The 17,840-nt window shown below is 39.9% G+C and overlaps 1 long non-coding RNA gene across 2 annotated transcripts; it reads left to right on the top strand.

The window, feature by feature from the left end:
- The first annotated feature begins 621 nt into the window (after nucleotides 1-621).
- LOC120754804 (uncharacterized) lies at nucleotides 622-7,521 on the top strand. Of its 2 annotated transcripts, none has more exons than XR_009208019.1 (4): nucleotides 622-759; nucleotides 1,098-1,187; nucleotides 1,290-2,139; nucleotides 6,111-7,521. It is a non-coding gene; the product is annotated as an uncharacterized LOC120754804 (long non-coding RNA). The 2 variants fall into 2 exon arrangements; XR_005701573.1 differs by having other exon boundaries at nucleotides 3,880-7,521.
- The last annotated feature ends 10,319 nt before the right edge of the window (nucleotides 7,522-17,840 follow it).

The raw sequence follows: 17,840 nt of genomic DNA, 5'->3' as shown, positions 1-17,840 counted from the left end.
TACTGCATTTCTTTCATGTTTCATCCTGCAGTTGAATCTGATTTCATCTTAAGCATTTGGATGCTGAGCTAATGATGAAACATGAATTGAGAAGTGGAGAGAGATTCTGTATACCTGGAATATAATTTCACAATTACATTTGTAGCCATAGAACTGCAGATGGTGTGAAAACAGTGTTGATTAAAATAATCAGTCTAGCACTTAATAGCACTTTAGGTTTTCAAATACAACACATTAATAGATTAATCTTTGCCACACCCCATGGGGTATTTTCCTATGCATTTCCTATATGCATAAACTGAGAAACTGCGCACAGACTTGAATTTAATTTGTTATACAGCTTTTGATCTCACTGAGTAATGCTCTGTGACAGAACTAACTGATTTCTGGTGATTTTAATTTCTTTCTGAATTTAGCCAGCCCTGTGAGGCCTTATTCACTTAATCAGCAAGCTGGATAAAGTAAGAAGGTAAAGAAGTTGTCACTGTTATTAGACTTTTTTTTAACCCCTTTCCTCTCTCCTCCTTAGATTGTTCCCCAGTCAGCAGAGCAGAGCAATGAGTGTAACCTGGGCCAGTTCAATAAGGCCTAACCAGTTTTAGCTGGTGCATTGCCCAGAGGCTTTACAAGTTACCCTCCTCTTCTTTCTCATGTTACCTTTTGCCAGGATGGTTTGGAGGGAATAAGAAAGCAGCTGTGATGGTTGAGGCAGCTAGGCTGTTTATAAGAAGCAAAATAAGTGGATGTTGTATTGCTTTGGTACCAGAATAATTTATTTTACTCTGGCAAATGTCTTGTGGGGGGGTGGGAATGAAACAGTAAGTCAGGCATTCTACAGTTGATGAAGGTGGCTTTTGGACTGCAAAGTGTGTTTTTATTGCATCATTTATCTCAAATAAATAATTGAGGTCCAGCAACTCCTGACAGGAAACGGCATGAGCACCAGCCTTGCTTTAGGCTGAAGTAGAAGCATCTGTCATGTAAATGAACTCTGAACTGTGCCAGCAGGATGCATACATTGAAGGGATAATGGGTGGATGATATATTTTGTTATCCTAGGCCTTATTTATCTACTTCAATATTTTTCTTTTTTTAAGCAAACAGCTATAGTGATAATTGCCAAATGTCTACACAATAGAAGAACATTGTTATCTAAAGGGCTTCAGGACGTCTGAAACCATAATCAGGTATGGACGGATTAGCTGAGAGATGGTCCCAACTTTGCTTATAATGCTTTATAACATTATAAATGTTATGATTAATTTGTTTTCTTCTCCATTTCTACTCAGTTGTGCTTTACTTTTCTCTATAAGAAGCCAATATCAAATTAAGGATGTATTGGATTTGTGTGGCCAGATTTTGGTAGCATAGGAGCTACAGGGATGGGTTCTGTGAGAAGTTGCTGAAGCTTCTTCCTCCACGTCCAGTGCAGCCAATGCCAGCAGATTCCAAGACAGATGTGCTGCTGGCCAAGGTTGGGCCAATTAGAAACGGTGGTAATGCCTCTGTGTTAACATATTTAAGAAGAAGAAGAAAAGAAAAAAAAAAAAAAAAAGTGATTGCATGGTTGTAATTGTGTCTAGAGAAGAACAGAGTGAGAATAGGTGGGAGGAACACCTCTGCAGACACCAAGGTCAGTACAGGAGGGGGAGGAGGTGTTCCAGGCACCGGAGCTGGGATTCCCTTGCAGTCTGTAGTGAAGACCATGGTGAAGCAGCTGTGCCCCTGCAGCATATAGAGGATGGTGGAGATGCAGAGATCCGCTTGCAGCCCATGGCAGAGACTGATGCCAGAGCAGATGGATGCCTGAGAGGAGGCTGTGAACCCATGGGAGGTCTGTGCTGGGACAGGCTCCTGGCAGGGACTGCAGACACGTGGAGAGAGGAGCCCACGCTGGAGCAGGTTTCCTGATCGACCAGTCTGTCCCTGAAGGACTGCACCACATGGAAGAGTGAACCATGTTGCAATAATTAATGGAGTTAATAGTTAATTCAGGTTGGAGAAGTTCATGGAGAAGTGTTTCCTGTGGGAGAAACCCCATGGTGGAGGAGGGGAAGAGCTCCTTTCCCTGAGCAGCAACAGGAACAACATGTGATGAACTGACCATAACCCCCATTCCCTGTCTCTTTGTGCCACTGGGTGAGTAGGTAAAGGTGCGAAGGAGGGATGGGTGTGGAGAAGGTGGTTTTATGGTCTTATTTTACTTCTCATTATTCTGCTCTGATTTTGTTAGTAATAGATTCAATTATCATCCTCAATTCTAGGCTAATTTGCCCATGACAGTATTTGATGAGTGATCTCTGCCCTTATGTTAACCCATTATCTTAGTTATCTAAGGTATCTTAGTTATCTTATAATTACATTATATTTTCTCTCCCTTGTTGATTACACCTTTAAGCTGAAACTATCTTCTAGATTTCTCATCAAATGTCATCCAGACAAGATATTTTCTATTGCCTTATAGGACATGTTCTCTACACAGAGATAACAGCTGAGGTGGATTCTTCCACAAGGTCTCCTTAGAGGTGATAGACAGGAATTAGTTAAAAAGAATGAAGAGGGAGTTAGAAAATGTACTGTTCAGTCCATCTCATCTCCTTATACTGTAGAGTAGGTAAGTATTTGTGACTTGAAGTGCTGAGAGATCCCTAATGAGTCTTTTATCCACATTCACTTTGAGTTTTAACATAGTATGTATTACAGAAAAATTCAGTGAACTGTGATTTGGAAACCTTTGGGCTTGGCAGTAAGAAAATGCAACTGGTCTGTTTCCCATTTAAAACTGTGTTTCTACAGTTCCTCATTGCTCATTAAGAGTACAGAATTCTTTCAATCCACAGTCTTATACAACAACTGTTGCACATCTCACTTTATGGAGAACAGATCTGCTTAAGCAAACACAGCTTTATTTTTTGACAAGATAGGCTGATAAGAGGAGCTGTGTTGACATCTACCTGCACTTCTCAAAAGCATTTGACTTCATGCCACATGACATTCCAATTAAAAAATTAGAACTATGCAAAATTAATGTAGCACATAATAAATAGACTGTAATTGTCTGATGGATTTAAAAAAAAGGAATTGTAAATGAGGAATCATCATCCACAGAGGGTATTTCCAGCAGGGTTCCATGGGAATCTTTTTCAGTCTAATACAATTCAGAGGTTTTATTTATGGTTTAGAAGTGAGGAAATCAGTGCCTGTAAAATGGGCAGAGGACACAGCATTAGTAGGAGTAAACAGTGGTAAAGTTGGATCAGTTTGACAGATCAATCTAGTTAATTTGGAAAGGGGGTCTTATTTAACCAGCATAAGGGCAAGGTTGTGTGTTTGGGAACAAGGACAATAGGCTACACATGCAGAGCTTGCTTGCAGAGAAACAGTGACCCTGAAAGGAGTTAGAAGTCAGGATGGATAATTGACTGAACAAGAGCTCTCAGTGTGATGCTGCTGCTGAAAACTAATGTGACCTCAGATGAATAAGCAGAAAATTGCTGAATAGGAACAGGAAAGCAGAGAGTATGACCCTAACAGTGATGGGGTATTTTGGAGTCTGGTTGAAACCATTAAATGCATCCCTCATTTGGGAGTTGAGCCTAAATCTATGGGGATGAAAACACTGCACAGGACAGCCCTCTGAACATGGCATGCTGAAGTGAAGACACCTTGATACAGAATAAACTGAGTTGAAAGGAACCCATTAGATCCATCCATCCATCCATCCATCCATCCATCCATCCATCCATCCATCCATCCATCCTTCCATCTCAAATATTTAAATATCCTCTATTTGATGTTTAGATTTAGGGTGATGCTGTTGAAGCCCACCCACATGTGGAGAGCCTGACAGTGAGATGGCTGTGTTATTATGTGTTGCAGAGACCTGGAGAATTTATTTCTCTCCTGTTGAAAAGAAGATTTTAATAACCATAGCAACAGTAAAACCCGCTGTGGATCTTACAGCATGAAGTGTTGCTGATCTCTACTTCTGGGGATCAAGATCCTTGTCCAAGCTCTGCCAGGTTGATTCTGGAGAGATCAGTGTAAAAACAAGTGAAGAGTTTCTGACAGATATCTTTTAACACAATTTTCTTCTGTTCTTGTTTTCTCTGACTGTTCATGCACTGGCTGTGGATTTATTTTTTTTTTTTTTTCAATGACTTATTTAAAAGAAATCAGTGTGAAATGTTTAATTTTTAATGTTGGGTATTCAAAGCAAACCACACAAATGCTTGAAGAAATATGTGTATTTTGTGGAGAGTGAAAAAGTACATCCAGCTAATGTAAAACAGCTTGCCTGGCTTAATTAGATCCACTTCAGGGAGTTCAGTGGGAATATTACTCACCTGGTGAGGAAAAAAAAAAAATCACATGTATGCTGAGGTTAGGGTTATGCACTCTTTTAGCCTACAAGAAGCACAAAATTTTTGGTATAATGTCAATCTTTTTGACTGTGAGATAAGTTGAAGTCTCCTCATTTGCTTTGAGCCTGTATCTGAACAGCCAGTGGGACTCAGGTGCCATGTGGTAGCTTAAGTCTGAACTGACTCTGTATATTTAGGTTATTATTCTTATTATTTTAGCTCTCCAAACACCTTGTTTCAGTCTCACCCTCATAGGTAAGGTCCGCATTGAGTTACAGGCTTGCGCATTCAAGTGATGCCTATTTCTTGTCTTGTGGCTTCAGCTGAGTTTCTCTGGTGTAAAATGTACATGACTGAATTCAAGAATTGTCAGTTGGTTGTGTTCTAGCAGATTTTTCTTTTTTACTTTTAAAATGTCTAATTCTATATTCTGTATAGACTGAAGTCTTGTGACAGGTGCTGCCTGCCTGCCCTCCAAAGCAGCAATACCATGTCATCACATTCCTTTGCCAGCACTCTGTTTTCTCAGGTAGTGTTGAGCATATATATGTGCAGCCTCTGCTTCTGGCCCCCTTGCCTTTGCTTGATTCAGTACATTGTCAGTGCAAGCTCAGGTCTGCCAGCAAAACCCTGGCAGAGGTGCCAGAGCAAGCGCTAAGAACTGAAAATACATAGCTACGATTATTAATGTATTAGAAACCATCCCACTGGCAAAGAAAGCTTTCACAACAACATTTCACCAAGTTGTTGAAAAGTCTTCTTGCTTGCCTGACTCCTGTATAAACAAAATAAAACATACTAGCCCTGTGTGAAGGATAGGTACTCCCTCTAGCAGGCTGTTGGTCAAGTGCTTCTGCACGCAGCAGTAGGGTGTTAGGTTAAAGCATCCAAATGGCCAGTACAGATGGGTTTGGATGTAGAAAAGGCACATTGTGTGCCATGAAAAGCGGAATGGCGGTGTACATTACAACATGGAAGGACATGCCTGACAGGACAAGAGGCAATGGGCACAAACTGAAACACAGGAGGAAGTTCCATCTGAACATCAGGAAATACTTTTTTACAGTATGGTGATGAAGCATTGACATGAGAATGCACAGTCCTGGGGCAACCAGCTCTAAGTGGCCCTGCCTGAGCAGCAGTGGGGTTGAACCAAATGACCTCTAGAGATCCCTTCCCTTCCAACACAAGATCCCCATTCTGTGATCTTGTGTTGCTAAACCCTTTGTGACCTGTAGTTGATGACACTGTTAGTTAGGAGGAAATCTGAGTCTGGCACGTGGCTTCTGGTATCTGCAAGTCTGTAATTTCCGTAGGAGGCAGAAACAAAACTCTTCCTTGCTATATTTCAACTTAAAAACCTCTTGGCCTCTCTGCAGCTGTCCCAGTATATATGGGAAAATATAGAAAGGAAATATATGAATATTTCCTTTACTGTGATACTCTAAACCTCATCAGAGGGCTTTATAAAGTGTCTGGAGATCTGCAGATTACAGGCATTATGGGAGTCCCTGTTCTGTATTATGCTGTACCAAGAATTTTCATGCTAGTGAGACTGGTATATGGACATTAACTTAGAGGTGGGAAAGCATTTCTTTTCAGCTTGTGGCATCCATTTCCAAGTAAAACAAACAAACAAACAAGGTGCCAGTATGACAGAGCAGAAAAGCTTGTTTTTTACAAAGCTTTAAAAAATATGCTCTGTTCCTACGCCGAGATTTTTAATTGAAGTTTTATCTGCCCAAGTCTCCCATAGGTTTTAAAAGGCATATCTATGCTTGCCTATACACTTGATTATGCTCCTAGACTTCATCAGCTGGTACTGACGCCGAGAAGAGTGGCTGGGCGTCGAGCGCATCCTCGGCTGTGTGCGGGCTGCGGCGCTGGGCGCGGGCTGCAGCCGCCGCCAGAGAGCACTGTCACTATGCGTTTGCAGGGCAGCTGCGCTGCTGCGGCTTTCCCTTCGGGCTGGCAGCGGCAGGAAGGCTCTGAATTCAAGGAGGCCCGGAGCAGGAGGACTCTGTGCCATCTTTACCTCTGTTCTGCCCCGTGAATCCACGCTGACAGGGGATTCCAGGAGAGGAGCAGCTCTGCCTTGGCGAAGGGCAGCCGCCTGCTGGCACTGCCCTGTGTGCTGGGCTTGAACCCAGGGTGTACAGCCCCAAACCAGAGAGTTCTGATAGCCCGCTGCCTCTTGTCTACAAGGTGTTTTTTACCCAAACTGACTTCATTTAGACTTGAAAAAAAAAAAAAAAAAAAAAAATCTTCCTTTGCTTGCTCAAAATCTTGTTGCTTCTGTTTCAGACCTGAAGAAGGACTTGTGTGCTCCTAATAACTTATTTGTGTGTCTTTTGCCTTTATTTTGCACACAAATATAGCCTCACTTGCATTCTGCAGCAAAGCTACTGATACTTCGAGTCCTTGAACAACTCAGGAGCACAGCACTACTGGGGTTTTCAGTGATCATTCATGTGGTTTGCATGCACCTTATCTCCCTGAAACCAATGCACCATGCAAGCCTAATAATTACGTTGAAATTGGATGTGTCCTTTTTTAAGAATAGCAAAGAACTCTGTAGATGGTTCAGCTACCTGACCCTAAAGTAAACATACTTGCAGGTGTGAAGACAGCATTTAGTTCTCCTTCTGGGGAGGCTGCCAGACCAAATCATATTCAGTAGTTATCCCAACTACTGTGAGATATTCACTGCTAAATGAAAGTAGTTATAGGTCCCAAGAACATTGCATCAGAGCATTGTTCTTTTGTCCCTTTTCTGATTGAGTCTTTCTAGTTACAGACAGTGTCAAAGGGCTTTCTCCACTTCCTTAGGAGTGGCTAGCGAGGGGCCGCAGTGCCAGGATTCCTCAGTTCTCCTCTCTGGGGTAAAAATATACATGGGGATGTGATAGAGTGTTGATCTGGCTCACTGTATTCTCCTTTTTCTGCATAATTTGAGCCCTGTTTCTGAGCAACAGTGTCCCAGCTTCTCAAAGGAGTAACCTACTGCCTTGTGGAGCTGAGCTGCAGTCAAGGCTGTTGTTTCAGACCTGGTGCATACTTGGAGAGCATCTCTTTTAATTTGGGTAGCATAGTAGCACAACAGGAGATGCAGTCCATGTAGATGGAGACACCCAAGATAAAGTTATCAGGGAATAGCATGAGGTGGTATCCTAATGCTGCTGCTCATTCTGTAATGTATAGGTTAAAACAGGCAGCCTGTGGTGAGATGATAGCCCTGGGTCAGATGGAAGAGAATTTTTCTTTAAATAAGTCCTGTGAGTTGAGGCAGCATCCTCTTGTTTCCTACAGCCTTCCCTTTCATGTAACTCCAGGGCCAAATCCCACTTAATTTATAGGCTCTGACAAGATCTTAGAGCAAGAATGATAACATGGTTGCAGAGCACAGGCTGTCATTTAGTATATAAAGTGCCAATTTTCTGACAAAGTGTATAATCTAATATAGTGCTGTATAGTGTCTGTGTTTGATAGGAAACCTCTGTAAGTCACCTCAGATTAAGAAGGGAAGAGTTTAAACTCTTATATGGGTAATGACAAGGAGGAAAGCAAACAATTCAGGCACAAATCTCCATTCTCTCCCCCAACAGAGATTTAACAAGACAGGAAAATACAATCTGCCTGAAATCTGATGTATGTTTTTTATGCTGTCTGGTATCAATGCTTAGTTCCTGTTTGCCTCCCCCTCCTCAGGGCTGAGAGAGCTTTACAAGCAGGCACATGTGCACATATCCCCACAAAGCATTTTGAGAGAAATTCTTTCTGTTTTGCAGTGTCCCTTGATGGCAGGATTGAAAATAGCTTTATTCAAATCAGTAAAAGTCTTTAAGACTTTACTGTGAAGGTATAATGAGGTGAATTTCTCCTACTGGCTAAGCCAGGGATCTGTCTCTTCAGGACTTGCCAGGCTCTGAAGACAAGAAGGCATATTAGAAAAAGACATTAAAAATTATTATGGATTGATTGTGGGCTGAGTCCCAAACCTGAAAAAACAATGTAAAATCCCACTGCAGGATTTGAGGACTTCAAAAAATTTGGATGATCAGGGCATGGAGGAGAAATTGAGATTTTCTCAGATTAATTTTCTTATTTGAGAGTCTGAATCAGTGACACAGGGTAGTTAGTGGCCTGTCACTAGTGGTGTCCCCCAAGGTTCAATACTGAGCCCTGTCCTGTTTAACTTGTTCATCAATGACTTGAATGAGGCAAACCACAGCTTTGCTTTGAGGGAGGAGTGGCTGATACCCCAGAGTGCAGTGCAGCCTTTCAGAAGGACCTCTACAGGTTGAAGCAATGAGCAAAGAAGAACTGTCTGAAATTCAACAAAGGCAAATGCAGGGTCCTGCACCTGGGGAAGAAAAACCCCACGCACAGGTACAGGCTGGGGGCCAGCTTGCTGGGAAACAGCTCTGGGGTTGCTGTTTAACAATAAGCTGTCTGTGAGCCAGCAGTGTGCCCTTCCTTGCGGCCCATTGCGTGGGTGACCCATCACTGGAACAGATTGCCTACAGAGATTGTGGAGTCTTCCTCGCTGGAGCTAAACAAGCCCTCTGGATAAAATCCTGTGCCATGTGCTCTAGGATGATGCGGCTTGAGCAGGGAGATTGGACCAGATGACCCACTCTGGTCCTTTCCAGCCTGATCCATTCTGTGATATATATTGCAGCCTTAGTTTTCTATATAGTCATTAGAGCACAGAACACCTTCTGAAGAAGACAGATAGCCCAAGATTGGATTAAGTGGAGCTGATGTAGACTAGAAACTGGAACAGGTACTAACTAACTCAAGTGTTCAAAATATATTTGATAGTTAGGTGGGCAATAAGCTCCTTTCCATTGTGATATTTATGTGTAGTATCATGAAGTTCAGCCTGGAGGATGTCTAGAAATGTGGTCCTTCCACAGTTATTTGCCAGGTTTTGTAGAGCATGCATTGAATTTCTGTGCCATTACACATAGCAAACAACATGTATAACTTCAAAGGAAAATGACCATCTGTTTCCCCAAGGAGGCAGGCTAATAATGTTTTGGTGTCAGTACATTTCTCTGGGATCTCAGATTAAAATAACTTATTTCCTCTAATAATAAGTTAGCCAAGCTGAGTGTAGGTCATGGACAATCTGAGTACATTGTTTTGTAGTTGGAGAATGAAAGGCACAGGTAAACTTAAGATGAGTTACAAACAAGGGCACTAAAATTTTATGGTTCCGTTTTGGGTGCTCATTTTCACGGAATTCCCTGCCAGATTTTCAAGACCATTGATCATGTGCACTACAGCAGAGCAGAAGCTAAATATTTTCTCTCCAGAAATACAGTGGCCATTTTATCAGCTGAAATTGTTTGCACCTGAAATGGGAATTGACCGGTGTAAACCAAGCCCACACGCTTTTATTTTAAAGTGAGATGCCAAGACAGAGTAATCAAAATCACTGAAGAAAACCTCTTTTACTTAGGGACAGAGCTATTTTCTCTAGCAATAGTAAAGATAAATGTTTGAACAAGCAATTCCACATCAAACCAGACTAAGATCTCCTGGATTTCCATCCCTTGTGACTTTATGGAAGTATCTTTAATTTAATCTTCAAACCCTTTCAAGTTAGTCTAGGAAATTGAATCTTGCATCCATATTTTCCAAATTCAGTCCTTCAATAGTTCTACATTAAACTGCCAAAATACCAACATATATGATAGGTCTCCACAAAGCAAATTAAAATATTCCCTATGTTATTCTATAATGGTAGATAATTCAGAATAAAAACTTTGGAAGTTTCTATGTTTACTATGGAAGGTTCTATTCAGAAAAGAAGAGGACCTGACTCTTAGGGGAGTATACCAGCATCAATTTCCAGGGTTGCATGTAGCATGCCAGACTGAAGGGGTCTTTCTGACTTACCATTAAGACTTGAAGATGAATGATGAATCTTAAGACCAGGACCCCACATTTTATACAATGGAGTTACCAAACAACAGCCAGTTTTATTTTCTCTCTTTTGAAAGCAAAATCATATTGAAAATTCCTCCTTGATAAGCAGTTGGCAAACCGAAAGACTATTTTTTTGTTTCTACATTTTTATTTTTTTTTTACAATTATTACAGTAGAAGGAGTTACAAAATCTCTACTGTTAATTGAGACCTTTTTCAAAAGCATTAAAATTTTCATACAAAATTATCTCAAGATCAAGCCAGTACCATTAAGGATCACCTTTGAGTTGCAGAGTCCCATGACTGATAGAAGATATACACATTCTCATTCTAAAGGGATGAGGGTAAATTTATGTCCTTCGGTTATTGTCTGTCTAATTCATATTTCATTTTTTTCTGTCACAGGCAGCCTTTCTTTGCTACTGAGTGCAAAATACAGATCCAGATTTCTGGTCCCTCAAAAGGAGAGGGCAAATGGGATACAGATTCAGCTTTTGAGGAAAACATGCGAAGTGTGAGATACTGAAATAAATTTTTGAACCCTCCACTAATTCAGAAGCATTCTGATAGAGAAGAATCTTCATGAGAAAATGTTTTGAGGTAATGAGAGACACAAGAAGAAACACAGTTCCTGTTTTCCCTGCTTCTTTCTTTTTGATTTCTTGGGCTGTGAAATCAGTTGAGAGAAGTTAATTCCTATGGATTAAAGGAAATTCTGCTTCTGCCTTGCTTTCACTCCAAGGTTAAAGGGATAATAGGACACTATTTTTTGCTATCCCATCTGTAGCCTACATCTACAGATGATCTCCTGTGGGGATGTGGGAAGATCAGTACTAGATGGAAGCCACTTGCATTTTTTTGCAATCTTCTAGCAGGAGATACTAAATCCTTGTCAATTTCAAATTTAAACATTTAAGAGGTAATAGTTCAACCTAAAAAAATCAGAGACTTCTGTCTAGAAAACTGAATACATGCAGCAATTACAGAATCAGGCTCTGTTTCCAGGAAAATAGTGACACAGGAAAAGACATGGGTTTAGATCTGAAAAGCAATGTGACATGAGACTACCAGAACCGTCCTACAGGGAAAATAAAACCAAACAGCAAAAATGCTTCATCCCCAGAAATTTAGGAAGGAGTAACAAGTAGGATTAAAGAGAGATTTACTCTGTACACAGTGTAGTGAGAGCCAGTACTAGAATATTGAGTCTAGACAAAGTGTCTACATTTTAAGGACAGCATTGAAAACATAATTGAAGTGCTAGAGAAAAATGTTATACTGTGGGCCTTAAGAGGTTTTTCTAAAGGAGTGACTCGATTGCAGCAGGTAAGTGCCTTCCTGAGAAGAAAATACCTGGTAGTAAATAGTTCTTTAATGTAGTGGAGAAAAACATTATTTGTCAAAAATTATAAACTAAAGCTGGGGGGAAAAAAATCGAATCAAATAACATATAAACAAAAGATCTGAGGCGTAAGAAAACTTAAGCAAGAGCAGTGGTAGATTCTCTGTTCCTTGATGCCTCAAAAGCAAGACTATATTCCTTCCTGGATGATTCTTTAGCAAAATGTGATTTAGTTAAAAGAAGATCTGTTGAGATTGCAGCAACGCTCCAACAGTTGAACTGCTTCTGTAATAAGAACTAGGACTGCATCTGGGATCCACTCCAGTACAGCTTAATACAAAAACCAGAAGAAATAAGGTATATTTGTTTAACTGTAAACACCCTAGGAACACCAGAACAGCCAGGCCTCAGCTGAAGGTTCTATTTTGGTAAAAACATAAAACAGTTGTCACATGTTTTATCTCAAAATCCCTGGATGTTTTCTTAACTAGTAATGAAAAATAATAAATCCCTGAAGGGTTAAATGAGATAAGGGTGAGAGATGTTTCCAGTTCTCATTTTCAAAGCTTTCTGGTTGTCTCAAACATGATGAAACATGACTGGTTTGAATTTGTTGATTTCAGATTCTACCCAGCTGCATCCACTGCAATTAAGCAAACTTATTTAATAACTGGTCCAGCATTGTTTCTAACTTGTGGCTGGGGTAAATCACTGGTATCCAGTGTGTGATAATTCTTAACAACATATCCTCTGTTGAGTAGTGGATGTAGATCTGGTTGCTCCAAAAACTTTCATTGCGCTTTCCATTCACTATACTTCAGATTCCCATGCTCCAGTGGATCATCAAACCATTTTTTTGAGAGATTTGCAATACTTTCCTTTTTTGCAAGTGGTTGATCTCTGACATTTAACATTTCTAACAAGTGGTATTAATTTCCTTCCTGGCTTCAACTTGTATCATGATGAAAAAAATAGAGATGTTTACTTTTAAAGCTAAAAAAAAGCAAACAAACTGAATAAGGAAGATACTCTAAAATGTTCTCATTTATCACATTCTGAAGAAAAGTGAGTTGTCTGCCAGGGGATGTTTTTTTTTACCCTGAGGACTATTCAGCTATTCCTATTGTAATTTATATATTCCTTGATCTGATTACTGAGATAAGACAAAACTCATACATTTGACTTTGAACAAGACTATTGCTGTACTTTTCATGGAAAACACTGGATTTTTGTAATTGGATTTTCAGCTTGCCTCTACTTGTAAGAAACTTTTGTAGCAGCAGTTTGCTTGTTTTTTCTAATCTCAGATAGAACTGGAAGTTCAACTACTCAGCGCACCTTCAAGATGTGCCTGTGCTGTTGTAGTGCTCCTGACAAACCAGGCCAGCTGGTTAATTAATTAAGGGTGAGACACTTGGTGATGTGCACCTGGAAATCATTAGATGCCTGGAGGTTACATGCTCATGAGTCCTCTCTCTGAATTTGGATGTTATCTGTTGTGTGTTTGTTTCCTTGGGTATCTGCTGGTAAAGTTTAAAGAAAGTGATCTGAGAAGCTGAAAAATAATTATTTGCTTCTGGCCAGGTGCAATTAGTTGTATTTATTGATAATAGGAATGTAGATTAAAAATTGACTGGAAAAGAAGGTGAATAGAGCAGCCTGTGTCATTGTGTGTGGTTAAATTTATTCTGCAAAATAACTTCTCCTGTGTAAATTAAAGAAAATGAAAAAAAAAAAGAAATGGATAGAAAAGGTCTGTGTGCAATGATACTTCATACCACTCTCTGTTATGGCCTCATAACAGAGACAAAGAGTGAGTTGCTTTTGCACTTTCTTTTCTACTCTTTCTCTTATGCACAGCGACTGTATGTTTTTCCACAATGTAAGGTCAGAGATGTTGCCTCTTCACAATTTGTGTCTGAAAAATTGTGATGCTAACACACAGATAATCCAACTCTTCTGCTGGTCAGAAAATGCTTAATCTTTGAAATAAACATTCCAGTAAGAAGTTATTTGATTTGGTGAAAATTGTAATGAGAAGTTTTTCAGGTCTCAAATGATATTTGTAACCAGCAATAAGTGTAAGAAGAAGCAGCTTTAGGATAATATGGCAGTCTGGTATACAGGAAGATCATCTTATAAGTAGTGCAAATGTAATTTTTTAATTATTGTTTTTAGAAAGCAGGTATTTTTTTCATTTGCTGATAATGTTTTCCTGCTGCACTTAACTAATAGAAATCTGTCTTGGAGTCAGAGATTTCTGAGCTGCATTCCACAGAGCAAGAAATTAGGCAGAAAATTTTAAAGACAATAGTGAATAGTCAGTCATGGAGGTCAGCACGGCTCCTTCCCTTCTGCTCTGCTATACTCCAGCACAGTTCAGTGGACTGAAACATTTAGTTGGATTAACTAATCTGTGTAGGATCCTAATTATATTATTTAGTGCAGCTGAACAAGCTCCTAAAAGACAGCTGAGCCCTGGTAAATATTGCTTTTAGCCTGTGTCAGATCTGAGATAATTTAACTTTTCCCACCATGAAATTAGTGGTAATACAATACAAACATATGCTTCTATGGAGAAAAGCTTATTTTAGAGACAGATTATAGTAAATCTTTTTCTCTTTTCTCTTTTCTTTTTCTCTTTCCTTTCTCTCTCTCTCTCTCTTTTTTTTTCTTTTTTTTTTTTTTTTTTTTTTTTTTTTTTCTTTTTTCCCTGTTAATACTGGTGGTTTAAACGACACTTTTTGCCCTTTTTTCAGAACTGTCTGTAGAGGTGTCCTGTTAGTTTCTGCTACCATCTGTTCTCCTGTTTCAACAGCACAAAACATCAAATAGACTTTTTTTTAAAGCCATTTCCAATTTCACTGAAAGGAGTAAATAAAAAATCAGAACAGAATAACAGAGAAATTCACAAGAGGAAGAGTTGCAAAATTATATAAAAGCTGTTATGTTTGTTGACAACTTTAAGTTAAAGCTCAGATATGTCTTTCCAAGTAGGTGGTGGTCACTGCTATTTCCCCCCTTCAGCTGACACTCTGGGTCTAACTTGACTAGGGTGAACAAAACACATTCCTTGGGTGCAGAGGAAGACTGAAAGACAGGAAGTAATAGAACATAGATAAAATCAGATTCTTATGGGGTTCTTATGGGAAACCAAGGCAAATTATATTGTCTTCTATATTTTTAACAAGTCAAGAGAAGAAAGGCACAGATCCTGAGATGCAAAGGCTCTGGTACCAGACACAGCTAGACTATCTTGTTTTCTTGCTGCTGTTTACTTTTGCCCTTCTGGAATAAAGAGGGAATGAGACAGGCATGTGACACCCAGACAAAAACAAATTATAGCCACAACAATTTGGTTGCATTAATTTTCTTTAAAAGTCCAATTTTATTGTCTGCACTAATAATGTTAGTTATTTTTTAATAAAAAAAATGATCACCCCCAGGAAGGCACAAATAATGAGAGGCGGTACCCAAGGAAGATATTTAAAATCAATACATTCAAAGAGGATAACTACATGAGAGGTCCCTAGGGAGGTGTTAACTTGGGATGCTATCTATCTGTGTCATATTGGATTATGTACATACACTGAGGGAGATTAAAGTTTATGATCTTACAAGGAAATAACTCTATAAGAAAAAAAATTATGCTATTCAAAGGGCCAGAGAATTACAAATTAATAAAAAAAATAATATTAAAGCCAAGCTGTGTAGGTACTAACAGGATAAAGAAGTAAAAGGCTGATGACAGTGACATCACTGAGAAAATGAGAATAAAATGTGACAGATTTGATGGACTTTAAAGGCAAAGATGTTGGAGTGAGGGCAGGCAAAAAGAAATAATTTCTCAATTTTTGTGGGATTAAAGAGACCAAAGATTCCAACTCCAAACCCCTTCCTATAAGAATTTTACAACCTCTGCTTGTTTTTGCAAGTGATTTGTATATGAGAAGAATGAAAAAAAGGTAAGTGAACTTGCTTGTGTTCGTGAAGATCAAGGCCAGTGAGAAGTCACCATGCTGGTCAGAAAGCAGTCTTTAATGGCAAGATTTACTGGAATTGTGAAATAATTTCCCCAAAGGAAGCTGCTACAGCAGACCCATTGCTTGCCCCATTTAAAACAGGGCTTTCTCTACTCGTGTAGAGAGCAATCCTGCTGGAGCTAAGGTAGCCATGATGTGTGGAAGCCCTAATGCACCTTCCCTGTTGCTAGTGTCTGCAAACCTACCACAGCCCTTTGTGTTGCTCAGTTGGTTTGGGAAAAAGTTTTGGGTACATTTTCTTTTGTCCTAAGTAATTTGGCTGCTTTTCGTGATCTTCCATTTCATTGCCTGAAAGCAACTTCATTTTGACAATTGTGATTAATGGATTTCTTTAGTATCCTCATGTTCCATTGTTAATACATCAAGAGAATATATAGGCTTCCAGCACAGATGGAAAAGAATACTCCAATACTATTTTAGTCTCTTAACATTTCATTGACATTGTGAGAAATTATGTAAAGAGCCCTACGATTCTTATTTCTGTTGCCAACAGCCTACAAGACAGTTTAGACTGGGATGGGGAAAGTTGTGATTTGTGATGCCACACTATTCCACAGGAAGTGGGATACAGCATTCACTGGGACCTGCACTTGGTCCAAAAATGGAAAAGGAAGAGACTGGGTCATTATGTGCAAACCATTTGTATTATAGGCCTCAAGTAGCTGTGTGTACCTCAGCTTAGGTTTGGAAGAAAGAAAGAAACCCCCAGAAAGCTGAATGCTGTTGGAGGAGACAGTTAGATTTCCTCTTTTCTTATGTTCTGAATGGGATCTGTTTAATAATGCGCCTGCTTATTCCACTCAGTGCAAAACCATAAATGTCATCAGGGCTTTCATACAGGGAATGTATCCCCTGCACAACAATGGAGGAAGCAAAAAATGTGCTCCGTGTCACAGTGATGAGTGTATTAGAAACCATTGGGATAGAGGGCCTGTTAAACGCAGCCCCAGTCAAAGCAGGGTCACAAATTCATGGTGGTGGGTTAGCTCACAATGCTTCCTGCCATTCAGGCGTATTCAGGCAACTGGATGTCTGAAGAAAACTTCTTCTAAGCAGATCATTGGTACTGGGTTGTGAACCAGCCCAGCCCAAGCCCAGCAGAAAGGAGCCAAGCCAGGCGAAGTACTGCTAACCACAGCCAGGCCCAGCTGTCTGGAAAGTGAGAGATGCAACATGGATGATCTGGCCTTTTGGGGGTTTATCCATCATTGTTTTTCATTGTCTTAGGCCTGGGGTTGGGGAATCTTGTCATCATCACCATCTTGTCTTTGTCTCAGGAGACCATGTGGCACTAGCTATGGAGAGCATCCGCTCTCGTCTTTGTCTCGGGAATAATGGTGTGTCACTGCTGAGCTGCAGGAACATTGCCATTTTGTTTTTGTCTCAGTGGCCAGGAAGAAATAAGTTGAGGTGATGAACAGCTTTTGTGTGTAAAGCACTTTCTCTTTTGCATGCTTTTGGTATTAATATTGTTGCTGTTACTGTGTGTTCCTTATTCTCTGTTGCTGTTTGCTTTCAGTAAATTTTTATCCCAATCTATAGTCTCTGCCTTCATCCTTCTCACCAGAGAGGGGTGGAGGGGAGTATCTTACCTGGGGCTTACTTCCCAGCTGGTTTTAAACCACTACAAGATCACTAGCTGAAGTACATGGGGTGTGTCAAGGATGTTCTTGTGTGCTTTAATGATCCTAGGGTTTATTGTGTTGGTATTTACTCCTCAGTTTGTATTATCAGTTTGAAGATAAATTTTAGTACTTTTTATTGGTAGGGTATTGAGTTTTGGCTGCAAGAATGAGGGTCACTATAGCCAGAAGCTGTGAAAGTCAATTTTGACTTAACATCAACCCTGCTGCTTTAGCTCTGGGACTCTGCTGTTCCAGACACACATTTGTAGCAGATTGACTGGGAGGTTGTGAGGCAATTATAAGAACACTTAAATACTTGGCCAAAGCTGCCAAACTCTCATTACTTTCCATCAAAACCAGAAACCCCAGGTGGGATGCCATGAGCTTGCAGGCCTTGTCTCACATATATCTCCACGCACAGTATCTGCAGTCCTGTACTTTTGTACAAGGCAAAAGCCTGTTAAATACAATGTTGATTTTCTTTCTTTTATTGCTGGAATTACTACCAAGACTTACTGACAGTGACAACA

This window comes from Hirundo rustica, chromosome 6 (genome assembly GCF_015227805.2).
Source record: "Hirundo rustica isolate bHirRus1 chromosome 6, bHirRus1.pri.v3, whole genome shotgun sequence".
Taxonomy (NCBI): domain Eukaryota; kingdom Metazoa; phylum Chordata; class Aves; order Passeriformes; family Hirundinidae; genus Hirundo; species Hirundo rustica.
This window is presented reverse-complemented; position numbering and strand designations above follow the sequence as displayed.